This window comes from Nicotiana tabacum, chromosome 1, assembly GCF_000715075.1.
Source record: "Nicotiana tabacum cultivar K326 chromosome 1, ASM71507v2, whole genome shotgun sequence".
In the NCBI taxonomy this organism is placed as follows: domain Eukaryota; kingdom Viridiplantae; phylum Streptophyta; class Magnoliopsida; order Solanales; family Solanaceae; genus Nicotiana; species Nicotiana tabacum.
In genome coordinates this window covers 159,329,665-159,352,126 of record NC_134080.1, presented here as the reverse complement: position 1 = coordinate 159,352,126, position 22,462 = coordinate 159,329,665, and positions in this window count along the sequence as shown.

Below are 22,462 nucleotides of genomic sequence, written 5' to 3'. Positions count from 1 at the left end.
TTTCAGTTCCAATAATTGCTTCATTTCATTAATGTGAAAATAGATGATTCTAAAACGACACTAAATAAGATAAGTCACTGATGGCACTTGACCTTATTACATTTGAAAAAGTAAATAAACCTAATCTACTTGGTACCAGAAGGACCTTATTTAGGCTTGATGTTTTTGGCCTCATCGATCAAATTCCCCAGTTCGCGCAGGTTCAGCAATAGGTATTCCCTTGCTAAATGTCCTCCTTCGTTTCCTTCGGCGTTCTGGCAATCGGTGACTCTCTTCCTCATTTTTCCCTCCAATTCCATCAGAGTGTACTCTAGATATTTCAACCTTTCGCTTGATCGAACAACCATTTCCCTCCATTTATTAATTAGTTCCATATCGATCTTGTGTCGCTCTAAATTCTCGGCCTCAGACTCGTGAACTCTTTTGTTCTGTTTGTTATATTTCACTTACGCTTCAGCAACTTTATCTATGACTCTGTTCCCTCGACTAATTCCTGGCTCAACCATAATGGATACAAGTGCACATGCCCTGCATGATACCGGTCTGGTTAGATGGTATCCCTTCCTACAATGATCTTCAAGTGCCATATATGTTGAGTTTCACATTTGCATGGGATGTCATCATCCTAAAAATATGCCCTGTAGTGATTCATTTTAGAAACTCGCGGTATGACCTGCTTCCTGCATGCCTGTCTCATAACCCTAATGGAAGCATAAGGGTATATTCCCCTTAACCCGATCAGTACCAAGTGCGGAACATCCCTAGATATGATGATGAACTCGTCGGTAGGGAACCATTCGAACATCTATTGAACTTGATCTTCGGTCAAATTGCTAAAGAACTGCGGCCATCCTATAGCATTCTCGGGTTAAGCAAACCTGTCTGGGATATAGGTCATTCTCTTAGGATGATGGAAAGCTATGTGATTATTCCACGGCCTTCGCGGAAGCTCGTGTCGGTATTGACCTCTTTGGAGATGCTCTAACAACATAACTTGCAGCAGCAGATTACAACCTTCAAAGTATTTGTACCCCTTCTGACAGCGCTCTAAGGCCCGATATATGTCTGCTATGATCATAGGGACAATGGTATATGTCTGCCCCTCTATCCCATCTATCAAGATTTTGGTTACCATGGCTAGCCTGGTGTGGATTCTATCCCTTTGAATCAGGATACTATCATACCCAAGAAGCAGACGATAAACGCAAAAACCATACGGTGATTCCAACCCAAGGAAGTGTTGGAGAATTTGTCGTGAAAATATGATAAGATCTGTTGTGACCATATCGTTCATAAAGGAAGTCCAAAGGTATGTAGGAATTCTTTAGGCACTCCAAGTCATCATTCTTCCTTAATCCCATCATTTTCAAAAAACTTTTGGGAGTGCAATTTTCTGGCACCAATAAACCAGGACTATCCCAAGGTAGTCTAACGAATCCCCCTATTTATTCCAAGAGAGGGGTCATTTTTATGTTTCCAAAGCGAAACAAGTCTCTTATTTTGTCCCAGAACATTGTGGAAGCTTCGATCAACATGTTGTTCGGTTGGAGGTCCAATAGAGAAGGCAAACTTCCCAAGACCCTTTTCACATGATTTTTATTTCTTGATGGAAGATCCTCCCACCAATCTAGCAGCAGTGGTGGTATGTTACTAACCATGCCGAACCTGGGGATTTCGTGCCTCATTTTCTACAAAACAAATATGGTTAGGCCATTTCCCCCTCCAGATTCGACTATTTATACAACAACAAATAGCATATTGGCACTTATTTCTCCAAAATTAATGCACAAAATCGTGGTTGTGCCCATTGGTATTATGGAAACCCCAGTGGACTTTTGGACGAGGCTTATCTTAAAAGGTTATTATATGGACAACATATTAACCCGGCTAGGTTTGACTATGATACATGTACAATTAATCAGAGTAAGGTTTCTAGAGAGGTCTAGACTAGTACCCTCAAGTGGACAACTTGAGGGGGAAAGGCACGGAACTGTTGACTGCACAGTTGATCGACTATTTTTACCGCAAATAAGCCTTTTTGAATTTAAAGGGTAATATATAGGAAGGGCGCAAACACTCATCAAGCGTTGCGATAGGATTGATTATGCATGAGTGGAATATGATGTTGAGCATGATTTATGCAAAAATAAATAGCATGTTGTCACGTATTTGCACGTTACAAATGATAAATGTTGTATATAATAATTGAAAGACATTTAAGAAAGAAAACAAGGAGACAAGTCAGTTTCTGTAGTAAAGGAAATCATAAATGCTTGAAAATAGGCAATTAAATCCAGATAAAGGGGAAGGGGAAAGGGTGTGCACGTATTAACAGAATGAGTCATACTTAAGACTAATTCGCAAAAAGCAAGTTTGTTAGGGTAAGAGTCTAATTATCTCCAGCACAGTCCCCATGCTGTCGTGCCCCATTTTTCCTTGCGGAGTCCGGGTTTCGACATTTGGGACAACTCATTTCCTTTCGGAATTAGGTAAGAGATTTAAAGAGTCTCCACCTAATGGATTAAGGTGCGTTAGGGCACCTAAAGCAAATAACTCATGAACTAGTTTACATTACCAAATATCGGGTAAGGGCTCGAAATTACCTTGAGGGGAAGGTGTTAGGCACCCCTCGAGGTCCACAACGGTGGATCCCAGCCAAACTCAGTTAAGCGAATTAGTCTTAAAGGAAAGTTAAACAACTTAAAACAAATAGATAATTACCTTAAAATAAGAACTAAAAGGGGCCCTACGTTTTTTAGCCTATAGGATCATTTCCATGCAATACTTGGTAACTTTACCCAAATTGGGAAGTTACACATAGCATTAGCGCACAGGTCATCACCTCCTATACTATCCAATTACTATTTTTCAGTTATTACCTAAGCGTTTTAGTGGCTTCTAGTGCGTACCTTATGCGTGAACTATCATCCCTTACCTATGGTCCTGGAAGTGTTTAGGACTTCTATTTAGGATGGATCTAGACTCACCTACATTGCTTAAAAATGAGAAAAACTAAGCGACAAACAAAATTCAGATAGGACTATCATGTAAGGAACAAATAAGGGGGCTCATGTTAACCTCCACAAATAGCCAATCAATGCACACAATTCAAAAAAAATAAAGTTTTATAGTTTAGGATCCTATAGACAAGATATCTATGTGAGCATGAACAACAACTTTATTAAAGCGAGCAACAGTACCTATCAGTTTGCCTACTAATTTTTGTTAATATTCAGAATCTGGGCGTGTTTCAAGCAGCAAGAAATCATAGTTTTTAGACCCAAAATTCTTTATTACCCTATAGGCTTGCCTAAAAGAGGACTAGAGTAGAATCATATAGGCATGGTATCAGAGAATACAGTTTATGAACGGGTCACTGATTTTTATAGGCAGATTCTATCTTTAAGTCCTACAGGCATGCTTTCTAATTTACGGAGTTAATTACCCTTTATGTATGATTTCTATGTGCTGAAACCGATTTGAATTTTATTGGCAGGATTGCTAAGTTTATAAATTGATTTCACCCTATATGCATGATATCTATTAGATTAAATCCCATGGACATGATTTCTAGGTTTGAAACTGATTCCTTTATTTCCTATAGGCACGATATCTACAATTGTAAATCTATAGGCATGATATCTATTAATCACATGTGGGAAGAATTCTTTAAGCACATTGTCAGGAAAATTATTAATCAAATAGATAGGGTCCTATCGACATGGTTACTAGTGCATCTAAAAATGCGCATGGATCCTATGGACAGGATTTCTAGTGTAAAGAATCTATGAACATGATTTTTAGCATGTGAATGAAGTACAGAACAAAGCAATCAGAAAGCCCTATAGACATGATCGTTAAACAAGTAGTAACCCTCACATAATCGCCAATGAACCTATAGGCAGGTTTTCTACCCGAGTCTCAAGTAAAGATATAGAATAACCCCCTCCCCTCAGCTTTTACTGGCATACCCCAGATCTGTTCATTACAGAAATTATTATTACAAACCAATATGATTGAATTATACAAAGCTATTCATAACACTATAGGGAGCCTCGGCAAGCGCAACATCAATCCTGGAAACTAGGCCTTCAAGCAAGAAAGTCTGATGTACACAGGTAGTCCATCCACAATATACAAATAGGCTTATTATGTGTCAAAGTTCCTAAGGGTCTTAGGGACCCCAGGCAATGCTCACACCAGAACCTTTCAAAGGAAACACTTTTATAATAGGTTGGAAGACTAGCCCCAATGTGTCAGAGTTCAAAGGAGTCTCGGAGACCCTAGGCAGTGCTCACACTGTAGGTAGTAGGAACTTAGATAGCTAAGAGTAAAAGTTTGAAAAATAGTATGTATAAGGGGTAGGAGACAGTTTTAGAAAACTGTGCATACAAGATAACAACAGAATTGCACAAGCAAACTCATGTTCAGCATATAATTCAACTAAGCTGACATTGGTTCAGAATATATATTCATACTAGCACTTAAAATGATCACAAAAGCTAACATACAGGATTAGCCACACATTGCTTACAATATCTAACAAATGATCAGGACAAGAAGCATACAGTTGAATTGGATAGGGTTTCACATTATTGGAGATAGCTTAGTTCAGTATTGTCACTAAGTGGAATCACATAGCTAAATAACAAACAAAATCACACTAAAGTTTTAAATCATGCTGAAGTTTTAAACTAATAAGCACATAGGGTTGAATAGAATAATAGATACTAAAGCATGCCAGTTGAGAAAGTAGTAACAGAAAACATGTTGAGGTTGAAATAAACTATAAGACAAATAACATGAACTGAAACATGCCAATTGAGAAAAGAGTAAACAAGAATCATAGATCACATAGAAGCATGCTGAGGCTTGAAATAAGCTAGCCAAATAAACACATAGAACAGAATAGGAGAACAGGGGTCAACACATACCAGTTGAGAAGAAAGAAAGTAAAAATGCAGTAGCAGTTAAGTTCCAGAACAACTTGGCCTTGTCTTTCAGCCGGCCAAATAATAGCCACTTAGTACAGAAATCAGAACAGGAGCAACAGAGAGCTTAAGTTTTTGTAGTGAGAATAGGAGAGTTCGAGTGTCTCAAATCAGGACAAGGGAAGGGCCTTTATAGCATACAATAGAGTAAAACAAATAAGGTAATGAATTAATCACATACAAATAAGGTATGAAAATCAATTAACAATTCATTAAGGTCAGCATGAACTAATTAACAAGACAAAATCAATAAAGTCAGGCTAGCACTACTTGATTTAAGTAAAACCTTATACGGAATCAATTAGTAATTAAGTACTTTGGTTGATTAAGGTAAAGAAATAATTTCAGGATCAATTTAGGGAAAATAGTACAGAGTTCCGTCAATTAACGAGAAATTCGGCAAGTACTACTCAGAATAAGGTAAGTATCATATAGAACCAATTATCAATCAGCAAACATGGTGAAGCAATAAAGGAACATAGTAGGATGAATAGAATAAGGAAAGTATCAGTACATACGAGAAGAGAAAGATTAAAATCTTGGTAAAGATTTCAGAATCACTAATTTTGGAGTAAATAAAACCAGTCAGCAATTAACGGCAATAGTGAAAGATGCATAGAGCAAAATAGATAGAAACATTTAAATGAAAAATACCAAATAATGACAACACTAACTTAATGTAAGCAAAAGAAAAAGCAGAAACACAAAAGAGCTTTAATAAAATACATGAAGACATATAGACGGAAATAATTAAGATTTGAACCATATTTTGTTCGAGGAATTAAAACCCTAGATTTTTAGGGTAAGTAAAATCATCGTGGGAAACAAAAAGGGAAACTATAATAGAGATGGAAATACATAGATTTAGTTCATCTTCAAAAACCCTAATTTTTAGGGTAAACAAGACCAATCAGAAACAGTAAAGAAAATATGAACACAAAGGTAGATATACTGAAATATTAAAGGAAAAATACAAAGGAAGAAAAATTATTTTAGATCTGGAAAGATATTGAGCCCTAGTTTTAAGGTAAGTGGAAGATTCAACTAAAAATGGATGGATTTGTGTGTAATAGAGCAAAATATAGGTAGAGAGTAGCATAAACCAAACAGAATCGGACCAGATCTAGTCCAAATCAAGACATGAGACCCTACCTGAAAGATACGAAAATATTTGTACTCACAGAGGTTAGGATGAACACAAATGGAAATAATCAACATATATGAGATTTTGAACCAAATCTAGTTCGAATCTCTTGAGACCAACATGCCATTTAAGCCGAACCAATTTGAGTAACATCAAGAACGAGTTGCTGGCAAGGAGGTAAGTCCAGATATGGTAAGGAATCAAGAGATGATTCCATTTTTGGGTAGGAATCACAGGTGGGTGGTGACGTCGTTATGGTTTGACGAAGAAAGGAGGGGAAGAGTTTAGAGAATACAGAGGCGACGGGTTTCGATGAATGAGATAGGGTTTGGGGGCGTTTTGATATATTAAAAGAGGTTGGGGAATTTAGGGCCTTTGATCTTCTGAGATCAACTGCCAATATTGGATATCTAGGTGGGGCGGGTTTAATTAGGCGAGTTATGGGTATTGGGTAGTTGGGTTAGGGTATTGGGTTATTGGGCTAATATTGGGTATTGGGCTAGGTTCGAAAATTAAATAAAAGAGGGGCTATTTTTTAAATACTTATTTAATTTAATAAAATAATTTTATTAAAAAATATAAATGATAAAAATATCATTTATGCATGAAAATGATTTAAAATAATTGCTTAATATTATAAAAATATAGAGAGTCATTTTCTGTGTAAATAATATAATTATGCATATATGGGCTATTATTGCAAAGTTATTGCAATTATAGCCTAAAGATACAAATATAATTATGCATAAAATGATTAAAGCTTAATATAAATATAAATGATAAAATATCAAGTAATAAATTATTATAAAATTATTTGTGATGCAATTAGTAATTATTTGGATAATAAAAATGCTAGAATAATTTGAATAAAATCTTTTTAAAATTACAGAAAATTATGAAAAAATGCTGGTTAATGCTCATGCACTATTTTGAAAGTATATATGAATTCTAAAATATATGACTGAAAAATTGGTTATCAACAGAGACCTTCTGTGAATTTAAAGCTGTTCATTTTACCTTCCTGATACTGAATGTAAAATCCATAATGATATAGAAATACTGCGAGTCTCGACACCATCTAATGTAACCCTCCGATTCTAGCCATGTTCAAATCCGCAAAATTCTCAATTGCCACATTTAGATCTTGCATCCATTAGAACCATTCTTGAGAGTCTTCCACTCTACTTAGATTCCAATTAAACTGATCAAACAAACCGAACGACATGCGCCCCATTAGCACAACAACACCCAAGGAAGTAATCCACTCTTCTAAGCAACCGAGCGTATCCCTACTCCATGCACGCTACATCTTTTACAAATAACAACTTAATCATCCAATGTTTCTCATATACCCATAAAGCATAACAAAACCCTTATCCAAAAATTCCTTTACTCGAGTCATCCTCGATCTCAACCTCTATAAACCATAACTGATTCACCAGTATACCTCAAACTGAAACCAATACAACACATAAACGTGCAATCAACCCACCGATAGCAGGCTCTCCCACTTGGCTCAAAGCTAAGGAATAAAGCATCTTATAACTTACAATATCCACCCCTATACTGGCATAACATCGCAATAGGATTCAACTAAACCCTTCCTAAGCTCATGTAACACAAACCATATAATACCTCAAATTATTTGCAAATGTCATATTCATCTTCGTAACACTCAAGCCAACTTTCACAGGCAATCCAAACTTAAATTGCACTACATATAATTCACTGGTAAAAGAGAACTCTCAACAAAACAACATAGGAATCACACAACCTCAGGACATCCCGCAGGAGATAACCCACCTGCTTAGCCTCAAAATGACATCTTTCTATACCCTTCCACACTATTACACAACCACTTAATCTTCATTAGTCTGAACTCATGTTACGACATGAAAATCTACTCCACTCCTCAAATAAACAACATGAAAAGGATCCTTCAACACACCCATAACTCGAGACTATACGTCAAATCAAGATGGAAATCAAGCACCAAATATTTCTTTCTACACCTCAATCAAACCCTTCTCGTCACATTCAAATCATATGAATACATCTCGCAGTCATATCATACTCATCACGTAGCCATCCAACCATAAATTCCACTAATAGGGACACTTCCGGAAATATAAACCCAAAAGTGCATGCTCACAAAATCGACACCTCTGTGCTCAAACTACAGTCAAAACCCGGCCTCAAGTCCTCCAGACTGGCCCATCATCAGCATACCAAAATTACATCTCACACCTCTTCCATGGAATCACAAGTCATCGATGTACAGCTGATATTGAGCACTCACATGCGCTTACAAATGTGTCGAAGGAATTCAAAGAATTATGCTTCAAGCTGAATCAATGTCGCACGATAAGGAAAGAAAGATGGGAAGTATATCCTAAATTTCCTATAGCCTGTCAAGGATAGATATGGACGTCATCATATCGATCCACAAGACTCTACTAGACACTTGCTCATGACTTGTAGAACCTATGAACCTAGAGCTCTAATACCAATTTTTCACGACCCAAAATCTACTAGTCGTGATGGAACCTAACCCAAATCGCTAGGTAATCCAATTAACAATTATCCATTTCCATTTAACTTAATAAAACAATTAAACAATAGAATTATCTAGATCTTATATATTTCCCGAGGATTGGTAGTACAAATAATGAGCTTCTATAAATAGAGTTTACAAAGCTGTTATGAAGAAAATACATCTTTTGTTTCAAAAGTACATAAACGGAAATTTATAATCTAGGCTACCGTGAACAAGAGGCAGAATACAGTAGTAACGCAGGTATGCCTTCTAATCCAGCAACCATCGAACGCAGCAACATCAGCATCTAGGATCTGCACAAAATGTACAGGAACTGCAGTATGAGTACAACCGACCCTATGTATTCAAAAACTAACAAACATAACCTCAAGTTGAAAGCAGTGATGAGTTGATACGTAGGTCAGGTCCAACACACATAACCAATAGTAGTTCATATAGTGTACAACAACTAAATAAAGAAATGGCTCAGATATAAAGTGCTTAGCTTTTTCATAGTTTTTCCGAAATTAGTACCATTTTTCAAGTATACCAATGAAAGCCCAAATCCTCTACCGAAATCGCTAAAAATATGAGTAAGTTTTAAAAACTATAACTTTTCCTGAAAATCCTTTCCACAATAGGTAAACATGTTTCATTTCCTTTTTCAAATAATGAGTGTGAAATATCTCTCTATAACCACATATCAATGTATGTAAAAAGTCATGAATGACGGGATATCGTACAGCATGAGGAAAATGTTTCTCTAAGCATGTATGTCATATATGCATGTCAATGTCATGTATCTCATAGATGAATCATGTATGCACACTCTCAGAGTACTCAACCTTACTGTATCACACCTTCCACTCATCATAATCAACCACTCGGTACTGTATATGGACCATACGGCCTAGAAAAATTCCATCCCGGAATATATACATCATTGACAATAAGTCACCCAGTACCGAGGAAACAGGCCAATTCGGCCACATGGATAAGATCCATCTCCATACAAAGGGAAGATCCATCCCTGAATGTAATCAAGTACTTCGGACAAATTCATGTCCAGGGAAATCCATCCCTCAATTATACCATCCACGCTCACTAGGTGCGTAGCATCTGGAGGGGCTCCTTTGACCTAAGCGCTACAACAAGCCAACGAAGGCATAATCAATAATCGATTGCAGCGTGCAGCTCGATCCCATAACTATCACTCATAAGTAGGCTCTCGGTCTTACCCAGTCATCAATCTCTCCAGTCTCACCCACGGGGTCACAATATCATGAAAACTGACCCGGAACAATGATATGATGTATCAATAAGTAACAACTGAGACTGAGATATGATATGAATGCATGAATGTGACTGAGTACGAAATATCAATGAATTCAATAAGATAACAGCAAGAAACGACCACTATGGGTCCCAACAATATCAGCATAAAGTCTAAACATGATATCTAGCATGATGTACAACTCATTTATCTTATCACATGGTGAAAACACAGATATAAATAAAATAGGGCCACTATTCAGTGCCCTGTAAACAACAGAATCATAACTCACAGGGTGCATACTCACACGCTCGTCACCTAGAATGTGCGTTACCTCAAAACCAATTACATAGCACATAATTCAGGATTTTATACCCTCAGCACTAAGTTTAGAAGAGTTACTTATCTTATACAAGCCAATTTCGACAACGAGCAAGCCAAGCGATGCAGCAAGAATGCCATCACGCACGTTCCGACCTCTGAATGTCTCAAAACTAATAAAAAACAACTCAAATACATCAAACAATGCTAAAGGAACCAATCCCAATCGAAAAAGGTCGAATTTTTAATCAAAAGCTCAAAATCGACCAAAAAGCCCAACCCGCGCCCGTACCTCAGAACCCGGCAAAACTTACAAATTCCGTCAACCCATTCAATTACGTTCAACCATACTAGTTTCACTCATATCCGACACCAAATCGGTGCTCAAAACTCAAAAATTCATATTATGAAACTTTAGGCCAAAATCCTCAATTTCTTCTTTAAAATCCATCAACCAAAAGCTAAAATCGAAGATAGATTTATGAAATATAACCGAAACCGAGTAGAGAACACTTACCCCAATTCATATGCTAAAAAACGACTTGAAAAATTACCCAATTTCGAGCTCCCCAACTCAAAATATGTTAAATACACAAAACCATCGTTTTAACATTGTTCTGCCTCATTTCTTATGCCAAAGATCTCGAAATTTACTTTTGATACTTCCATTGGATTCCTTGTGAAATTCTACTCAAATTAAACTCTTGAATCACTCAATTTGACCTCATATTGAAGGAGATATGTTGGTTTCAATATTTGGAAATAATGCAGATTTTTAAATACGCAGCAGTGGCAATTTCACAATTAATCTAAAAAAAATCTGGCAACCGAATTCTCAGTAAAATAACCATAAAATCCTTATACGATGTCCAAATTTGACAATTCTTTTTGATATGGCTCTATAATTACAATATGGATCTAATGCTTCAATAAAAACCGAAATTCGAGCTCATTTGTTCAATGTGGTACCATTTATACTTGAAGAAACGACGTCAAAACATAAGAAAAACAGTCGCAACACAATCCAAACCTATCCAAAATGCAACAGAGCCCCTCGTGACCCCATCGAAACATACCAACAATTTCCATATCATAATGCAGACCTACTCGAGGCCTCAAAACACATATAGCAATATTGAAACGACGAAACGCATCTCAAATCAAACTTAATGAACTTTCCAACTCTCGACTTCCAAAAACTCACGCCAAAACATATCAAATCAACTTGGAATGAACAAAATTTTTTGCACACAAGTCCTAATACATCATACGGAACTACTCGTACCCCCAAACTACCGAGCGAAGTGCAAATGCTCAAAACGACCAGTCGGGTCATTACACCCAACAAGTGACATAACCACAAATGATCATAGAAAAAGGGGAACATGGCTGCAATATACAAAGCAACTGGTTGGATCGTTACATCCCCCCCCCTCTTTTAAAACAAACGTTCATTCTCAAACGAGTATAGAGACATAATTAAAGTGCAAAAAAGGTTAGGACATCAACTCTGTATGTGATGCTCGGCTTCCTACGTTGCCTTCATGACCTGTTGATCTCTCCATACCTTCACTGAAGCAATATTCTTTGACATCAACTTCCAGAACTGCTAGTCCAATATAGTCGCTAGTTTCTCAACATAAGTCAAATCCTTGTCCAATTGGACTGAGTTGATATCTAATACATGGGATGGATCACCATAATACTTTCGGAACATGGAAACATGGAGCACCGGGTGAGCTGCCGATAAGATGGGTGGCAATGCATGTTTGTTGGCCACCTCACCAACTCTCTCAAGGATCTCAAAGGGACAAATATATCTAGGGCTCAACTTGCCCTTCTTCTCGAATCTCATCACGCCCTTATTGGGAAAAACTTTGAGAAAAACCCTCTCTCGCACCATAAATGCAACATCACGATCCCTCTGATCAACATAAGTCTTCTGCCTAGAATGTGTTGTACGAAGCCAATCCTGAATCAACATGAATTTCTCCAAGGCATCCCGAACCAAATCGGTTCCCAACAACCTAGCCTCCCCCAGCTCAAACCAACCAACTGTAGAGTGACACTGCCTCGCATATAAGGCCTCATAAGAAGCCATCTGAATACTCGATTGGTTGTAGTTGTTGTTGTTGTCAAACTCTGCAAGCGATAAGAACTGATCCCATGAACTCTCGAAATCCATAACACATACACATAGCATATTCTCCAAGATCTAAATGGTGCGCTTGGATTTCCTATCCGTATGGGGGTGAAATGTCGTGCTCAGCTTGACCTATGTGCCTAACTCACGTTGCACATCTCTCCATAAATGCGATATTATTACACCCCATGTTTTCGTATGTGAAAGTATGATATAAGTGAATTAATAAAAGCTCGGGAATGAGATGTTACATCCTGCATTTTCGGACGTTAAAGTTTTGTAGTAAGTTAATCGATGCAAGCTCGAGTATTAAATTATTTTGAGGTTATAAATATTATGCTATTTCAAACAAGTGAAAAGTAAATTCGTGAAGATGAGAGAGTAAGAGAATTGAAGAAAATGAGTTTCGTCGAAGGTTGTCATTTTGAGATAAAATACGGTCCGAGCTATAATACCCGGTATTTATGGACTAGTGCCATACAAGGTCCATATGACCATGATAATAAGGTGTATAAAGTGTGTTAAAAGTAAGTAGTATTTTAAGAAATTTAAGATAATTCTTAATTGTGTGGGTAATTGGTTAATTACTTGACGAATGGAGGATTAACAAAGTTGATAAAAAAAAGGGTGATTATTTGGATAATATTAAGGGCACCAATGTGGCAGCCCATGAAGTGTATAACAAAACCAATAAGTGACTCATATACTATGTAGCAAGGTGTCATATTGTTAAAGCATACAACAAGATTCATATTCCCTTTAGCTTTCTGATCAAGATTTGCATAATGGTATTCATTTCCCTCAACACATGCAAGCTAATGTTTGCTTATCTCCTTAAGATTAGAAGATACAAGCATCACATTTCAGAAATATTGCATACGTGATTTGACAATGGTCGTAGCTGGTATATTGTCAAAATCGTGTATAATTTAATACAAAATACATAAGTGATTTGTAACAATCAAATCTTCTACAAGACTACTTAATACTTAGCAATGTGAGATTTTGCGATTCTAAGAAAGTACGGTGCAATCTTTCTCAAGAATATTATACAGATTTTCCCTACTTTGATCCATTGTTACATGTTTTGTCGCAATTGGCGTGTATTAAGGGGATTGTCAAGAGAATCGGCTTAGTTATGTTAAGGCTATCCATTCTTCTTCTTTTTTTGCATGATCCATACATTATAAACGAAACGAGCAAATGCATAACTTCTATAAATGACTCTATTCATAGAAGTATTAGAGGTGCATATGTTCTTGAATTTCCATGTGTCTTATTATTACATCTTCTATTCATGGATCTCAGAAAAATACGTAAGTTGAAAAAAGGTTTACTTCATGATATTACTGAAAGGAATAATGGTCTTATGATATTCCGAGAGATTTTATTGACGTACTTCTCAGGCATTGCATTCATTTATGCATGTGCATTGACCCATGATCAGATGGAGTTTTATACGCATATATGTATGTATATATATATATATATATATATATATGTGTGTGTGTGTGTGTGTGTGTGTGTGGTGTATGTGTTTGTGTGTGTGTGTGGGATATGGGAAAAGGTTACGACGTTATATACGCACCACCACCTGATTAGCTGGTATACGTTGATGATGTTGCCCACAATGGCCAAAATGATATGATGGGATGCTCTTAGAGGCTTGATGATGTTATGAACGCATATACCCATGCATAGTATGAAATTTATACGCATTTACAGTATGAAATCATTCATAGAGCTATTCAGATTTACATGTCGAGTCTTTTACTCCATATTTCTCTCATGTCTATTATTTATCGATTTTCATTCCTTACATACTCGGTACATTATTTTTATTGACGTCCCTTTTGCCTGGGGACGATGTGTTTCTTGCTCGCAGGTCCCGATAGACAGATTGAGAGTCCTCTAGGTAGGCTATCAGCTCAGCAAAAGGTATTGGTGTGCTCCATTTGCTCTGAAGTTACTTATTTTGTCGGTACGATTTGGTCATGTATTGATTGGTATGGCGGGACCCTGTCCCGATCTTTAAGGTATTTATCTACTCTTAGAGGCTTGTAAATATATGTCATTTCCGTAACAGATTTTATGGCCTTGTTGGCCTATATTTAGTATATGAGTGATCTTTTTTGTCTTATAGGCACGTATGTCTTATGTATAAGTTGGTATTATAAATTTTATTCTAATTATCCTATGACATCCTTTCTATCTCATTTACCTATGATAGCATGATATGAAAAGATACGTAACGTTGGTACTCGGTTGAGTAAGGTACAAGGTGCCCGTCGCGGCCCATCGGTTTGAGTTGTGACAAAAGTAGTATCAGAGTAGTTCTATCCTAGGAATTTTACAAGTCGTGTCTAGTAAACTCTTTTTTATGGGTGTGTTGTGCACCACACTTATAAACAGGAGGCTACAGGGCATTTAGGACTGTCAATCTTTCTTCTTACTCTAGATCGTGTGATATAGCTCACTTATAAGAATTCAAACTCCGAACTTCTATTTTAGTCGTAATAAGACAATACCTACATCCAAAAAATAGTTGGTAAGAGATTGAATGTGGATATGGAAGAGTTGAGCCATGGTAACTCAATTTTTCATGATGCTTATGATGAGTAAATGTAAGGTCTTCAGTAGATCATGTGTGTACTAAGACGTGTAAGCCTTTTGATAAGGAGTCTTAAGACAAGAATATCTATCCACCCATATGGTGAAAGGCAATAAGAGATTCAGAAGATAGATACAAGTTTGAACAAGTTAAAGAAGCAAGATGAAGAAGATACGAGGCGCCCAGTTAATGAATATTATCAGTATTGACAATTCAGGTAGAGGAATAAAAGCCTTTTGAGTTATCTTCAACAATAACAGAGGTATGTACAATTTGCCCCACCCACCTCATTTATGCCTTATAGGGGCTCACAAAAGTAGTATAAGAGAAGGACGGATATCAGGATCTGGCTGGGGTTAGAGTGACCCAAAATGGTGGATGGATTATTTGCTTTAGTTGACATTTCCGAAGGATATTGAAAATGTGCTAATCGATCTCCTTGTGAGACACCCAGATGGTACACTCTAAAATAGTACATCTAGATATGAGTACTACAAAGATAGGCATTGGAAGCCTAGAAGCGATAAATATTACCTTAGTGTGGCTCCCGTCCCTACTAGGGAGAAAATGTTAGGCAACTGATGAGCTAGTGGATGGAGTAAAGGGGAGCTAAAAGTAAAAGAATGTATTGTTGAAGTTTTCAGAATAAGGTGATAGACAGAAATATTAGCAGGGAGATAAGAACAGAGATAATAAAGCATTATAAGTAAGATGTGATGAATGGATGACCACGGTAGATAAAAAAATAGCAGTATTGCAAAGTCAATAGTCAAGTGAAGGAAAATACTAGAGGTGACAGGCCTTGAGACAACAAAAGAGTATAGGCTATAAAGTCATATTCTCATTTAGAGAAATAATTTTGCGACTCTAACGTAATTAACAGAAGGAAAATCTAGACCCCAGAGTAATAGAAATCAGTATGGACTGGTGAACAAGAAAAACTAAATATGAATTAGGGAATGAGTAATTTGATAATAGTCGGCATCATGAGAATTTCAGAGATTGCATTCCGGCGATAATAGAATGGACGACAGAAGAATAATCTTTAAAGGTCATTCAGGAAGACGCTTCCCTAAAGCAAGCAATGTGAGCAAAGTTAAGCTTATGGGACTGTATGTGCCAGTTACACTAAGTGTCACCCTCGCAAGTAAGGAAATTTGTTATTCTTGATATAGAAGGATTACCACAAGACGAGTAAGGGTCATCGATGATGTGAAAAGACGCCAAAGATGAAAAGGTAAAACATCTATACGTAGATCACCTTATCACTAAATCTTAGTACTCCCCTAAAGGGTGGAATATAGAGTAAAATGGCATTAAATCAGAATTAACACTACAACAAATTAGGCCTTTGACCACACATGAAAAGTGTGGCCTAAACTATCAGAAAGTATGACGTTTGATCAAAGGCCCAATTTTCGACCTAAGGCAACACTTTTGAAGGGGTGGTCTAAGCAAGCATAACCTTTGACCTAAGGTAACGCTTTTCATGAGGCAAAGGCTACGCTTACTTATGGACACTCTTTTGATGTCCTAAAGCTACACTTCTGAAGTGGAACCTTTAATACCTTATAGGCCACAATTTTTAACTATGGCTCCTAAAACTACAGTTCTGAAGTGTTGCCTTTGTTACTATGCTTTAAAAATAGTATATATCTTGCAATTCTATTTATTATCATATATATATGAGGTCATTAATGATGTATAATCATATCAAGTACTTTACTAATTAATAAATAAAAAATATTGTTTCAAACACAAACATGCAATGAACTTCGAAAAAAAGAATATATTTCATGTAATACATCAACTAATAAAGAAAATAACTTCAAGCTACGTATTTAATGTGAATTTACAAAATCAAATATATTCATATGGTATCATGAATTATATATATCCTAGTTGTCCAAAAGACTTTCTCATTAACTTCAAATGGTCAAATCGACTTTTAGCCACCATTTTCAATTGCATCGCAAGAATTTTCCTACACATCAAAATAAAATTAAATATTAGATAGAAACCAATAGAGTGCAGACGTAAGGGAGAATTTTTTACATATATTTTTCATACAGAATGAATAGTAATGGAAATCATCATCCGAAATGATATTCAATGGCTACAAATGCCAATAAATTTACAAGTGAGCAATATTTGCATAACTGCAAGTTACACATTAGAAGCGCTTGCCAAAATGTTGCATTAGTGGTAATATGAGATCAGTAAAATACAATAAAATAATATATATATATATATATATATATATATATATATATATATAATCATATTAGAAGCAATGTTATGTTTCTATTTTTTATGATGACTTAAAAACAGAAACTTTTGGCTAAAAAGTGAACAAGTTTAAGAAAAGGATATATTAGGGTGATCACCAAAGAGAAAAGTTGTGATAATCAGAAACATCAATGGCTAACATTCTTAAGGCAATTCTAGTCACCCTACAGAGAGAACATAATAATTTTGGGAAGCAAGTTAAGGAGAAAAGCAAACAACATTTCCTATTAATTTGTCTATGCTTAAAACATTACTGCTCCTCTTCCCAAAAATACCACCATCTCTAGCTCTATGTCCTAGCTGCAGCACCAAGTGGAAACCCCTTGTAATCGTTAGAAGGAGATAAAATGGTGATACCATTCCCCATCCCAAGAATAGTACTAACATGTTCATTTAGCAGGTATCAACAATAAATCATAAATAAGTAAGAATTGGACTATAAGTTTGAACCAGAGGAATATGGAAGATTTTGGTCTCACAACTTGTGTGTTACTTGCATCATTAGTACAAGGATAGGGTAGCTAACGCACATATAAATGACATATGTGAAGTTATAAATTATAAATACCTTGAATGATTCTATTGTTACTCCAACTTGAGTAATACTAGCGAAACTCCCTTTGTTGTCGAGGTCATCGTTCTTCATTGACAAAACAAACCTATAAAATAAAGGATTAAATTAGAAACGTTATTGTATGCATTTCTTTGTTTATCCAGAAACAGAGAAAAGAGAACATTTCAGCACATGTCACTTTTCATTCTCTCGCACACCATATGAGAATTTTTCAACTATAACACTAATAAATAATTATATTAGCACAAGTCAGGCTTTAGATTTCAATCACTACATACTTTGTAGAAAGGTGACTTGTAAGTTGAATCACATTTTTTTGTCGGTAAACCACTGCAAAATATGATAGAAAATAAGAAATTCTTGGATCATCTATTCTTGTAGAAATTTCAGAAGAACTGGGGATAGGCACAAGATAATCTTGATACTTAACATAGTACATATGATAGATAACTTACCTATGTTTGTGTTATTTATTTTAGGATTTTCATAATTTTCGCGAAATGCGGTTAATTATAATTTATATTGCCCTGAGGCACTATAAAATGTCAAATTGACTTTACCTGCAAATCCAAAAAACTTGATGTTTAATGAGTAGTGTCATACCAATATTGTCTTTTGTTATCCAACAAAGTGAAATCAGCGTATGATGCTACTTACCATGTCTGGTATTAGTACTGTCTATAAAAAGAAAAAGTAACTGTTAGGCATGAATGAGTTCTTAAGTTTAGTATTGTATTGAACCAGTGAGGTCAATTGACCATTAGTAGATGTCTTATCATAGAAAAAGAACAGCAGCACAAGATACACCGGAAAAATATTCCTGTGCAACAAAATATTATCTTTGACAAACATGTTTATATCCATGTATATAGAGCATATTTATGAAAAATATGATTATCATTTAGGTGGGAGCCTGATGATAGAAAATCGTATACTGGCTAAAATAGAGTACGGTAATAGGTAGGTAATTTTATCACATTAAAAATAAATTCATTTAATACACATATAGAGTAATTTTTACATAAAGAGAGACAAATCGCAAAGTTACGCTAAAGAAGGTTTTTGTTCATTAAGGGAGGGGGAAGGCCGATAATTTCTTCAGTCTATTACTAAGCTTTAATGAGACATGAAAGCAAGCCACCATGATAATAGAAATTAGTAATAGTATATAGTTTCTTTGCTTATTAAATATTGTAAAATATTTAACATAAAATTGAAAAAGAATAAGGTTGCAGCCTACATATTAAGACATGGCTATGGAGAGGAAATGATAGAATAGCATGAAAATATGGAATGACAAACTCAACAATATTTAGAGCTTCTAAGCAATAGAGACAGAAGCTCAAGTTTCATAACAGGACTTCAAGGGTAGTATAACTAAGACATACAGAAAATTTAGAAATAAGTAATTAAATCATGTAATGAAGGATCATGAAATTGCCTTCACTTCTTTTTCATTTAAAGTTTACTTACAAGTTAAAAGATATTCTATTTGATGCCACTTTCTTCAATTTGTTTATCCTCTAACTAAAATTATATAATTTCCTATACCACTCTTATTGATTCACTATATCAAATCCATGCTTGTAGTTATTTAGCCAAAGATCTCCTGATCCAATTAAACAATTTGCGTGGTTAAAAATTATTCTAGTTCTTTAATAAAAAAAATAAGCTTTTAGTTTTATTAAGTCAATCAAGTTGAGTTCCATCAAAAAATCCTGGTGTAACTAAATTTGTGAGTTCCGATCATTTTATCATTTAAGTGGATAATTCATATACCCTTGGCATTCAGTAAAAGTAGAAAAACGTAGATGAATCATTTTAGACGATTAAGTTAGTGTAACAAAATTCTAATATAACACTTTCAAGCCTCTCATGCTAAACCTACAAAAATTCTATTCATACATAGATACATTAAAAATCCTACGACTCGTTTAACCAAGTTTTCCCCAATCCATAACAAAATGACAGTATCAAAAATTTCCGAAAAATCCAATTACTATGTATTTAGAAAAAAATCTAAATTGTAGAATTTTGTCGGTTAAATTCAAATACCGAATAAAAGTAAGTATATATATATATATATATATATATATATGTAAAATCGAGTACTAACTTGAAAAAACCCTATGTTGGTCTCAAAAGAAATTGATAAAGCTCGAATGCCAAATCTTTCTTGTTGTCTAGAGAAATAGAGTGACATAACTCACACCTTAGGATAAATCAAGTGACGCAAATTAGAGCTCCTGCTTCTGAAGAGCATTGCCGGTTGGGTGCAATCTTTTTTATTTTCCTTTTCTTGATGAAGATTTGGTGCAATCGACTATCTGATTTTGGAAATATCAAGTGAAGAAGTTTTGTGGGTTTCAAACCCTAGAGAAGGAGCAAAAAATCAGACTTTAGTGGAGATTTTTAGAGGGAATAGTTTAAGTTTTTAGAGGGAATAATTTAAATGAAAAAAATTTTGTGCGAAATATTTTTTACTTTAGACCATGTTTGTACCGAATTGCTTTTAAAGTACCAAAAATAACTCTTGTAAACCGTTGCGCAATATCTGAATAAGCGTTTTCAAAATTTTTAATATTAGGCAACGCTTACACTGTGTAGTCGTTGTACATAAAGAGCACACTTTATGAGTGCCGCCTAATTTCTGTTGCCAAAAGCTCTTACAAAAGGCCACCCATACAAAAGCATTCCTTTTGTTACTTTTGGCAACACTTTTCAAGTGTTGTATATAATAAGTGTTGCCTTAGGACAATTTTGTTGTAGTGTAAGTGGTTCCAGTAACTATCAAATGGTAAAGGAAGAACGCGATAAACATGAGAAAGGAATGAGATTGCAGGTTTCCGAATCCTACAGATATGCTACGATTCTAAAACATTATGCAAGCACGACATCAAGGAAAGGAAGAAAGAGTTCCTGCGCTGGATGTTATTGATAAATAAGGAGTCAGTGAGAGAGGTAAGTTAAGATAAAGGAAATAACCCAAGAAAGATTACGCAAAATATTGATATGAGAATGGACCAATGATTAGTTAGTAGTTAATTCAGGAAGAGCCTAGTTATGGCTAGACAAGAGGATACAGACAAATCAGCAGATCATGCAAGATGAACATAGTAAAACCCAATATAGTAAATTCAGCCTCGCAGTTATGACATTATAATACTTGATAAATATTCAAATAGGAGTTGGGGTAGTTAAAGGTACCGTATGAGTGTTACGAAAATAAAAGAGAGTTCCACTAGGAAGACAGTAAAAATATCAGTTTAGAAGCAACCCTACAAGAACAAGGGCATGGAGATAAGTAACTACGGGTAATTATATGCGAGGAAGGACATCAAAAATTCTATCGGGTATACGACCTAATAAGCTCGCAGCTTTACAAGAGCCAGAAGGTCTCCCTATGTACTACAATGAAATACTAGCTGAAGAGGTAAGGAAGAAGGCTTCAACCTAAGCTCAGTGACTAAAAGAGGGAATGGTCTTATAACAACAGTCTCACAATAACATTGTATGCACTCCATAAGAAAGTGGCACCTACCGTGGCTAATGAACGAGAAGTAAAATCAGAAGTGATATTCAAGATCATATGAGTTGTATGGAATTCCAATATGTGTGGGCACTAATTGCTTACATTTAAAGAAAGTTGAGAAGGAACGAAAAGAAGTATTCGATTAATGATCCAGAGTTAGTTATATTAGAAACACACTTAAGATTTTGAAGAATCCATGCAGCCAATATGTTGACAATCATACAGCCGTAAAAGACTCCAGTATAAGTCAAAAGAAAGAATAGAGGTACAAGAATGATAGTACAGTAGCCATATTCTACAACGGCTCTACGGTAAAGCTAGTTAGAAGAGTACCAACCCTATAAGAAGTTAGTATGAAGCTCCCACCGGATTGTGTATGCACCAAAGGTGCAAGTGTTATAATAAGAGCTTCAAGTTGTGGATGTGAATTATACCTGTGTAGAAGGGAGGTCATGAAAGAGATAGAAGATATGATGCGAGATTTTAAGGCAAAGGTAAACAATAAACAAGATACTCAAATGCAGAAGGTTGTGAACAGTTCATACTTCGGATAGGAGACTAGAAACGTGGGGATTCAGTATCAAGGAATGATAGCGGCGTTGTCGGTAGTATATCTTCCAGCCTATGGTTTCTAGGTACTGAGAGATATAGTTAAGAGAGAAAAGAAGAGTTGGAGAGGATGTGATGTATCGCTTGATATTCCAAAATAACATAAGAAAATCTATGGTGCAAGCAAGTTGAAGGAAGATGGCAAGTAGTATAAATAGATATGTGTAGATCACAAGCAAGTATGGTAGAACGACGATGTTCTAGGAAGTCAAGAGTAAGGATAAGAAAAGACGAGTGAGAAGGTGACGAGAATGAATAAGTCCTCGGGATTAAGCCCATGAAAACAAGGGAGTTGATGGTTTCTCTTACTTATAGAAAGCTTAGTATATCCTGAATGAACTCAAATGAGTCTAAGACTAATAGCATTTAGGAGAGATAGAATGCTACCCTGGTAGTAGAATGAAGGTATAATTGTGATAGATAAAGGATGAAGTTTGGG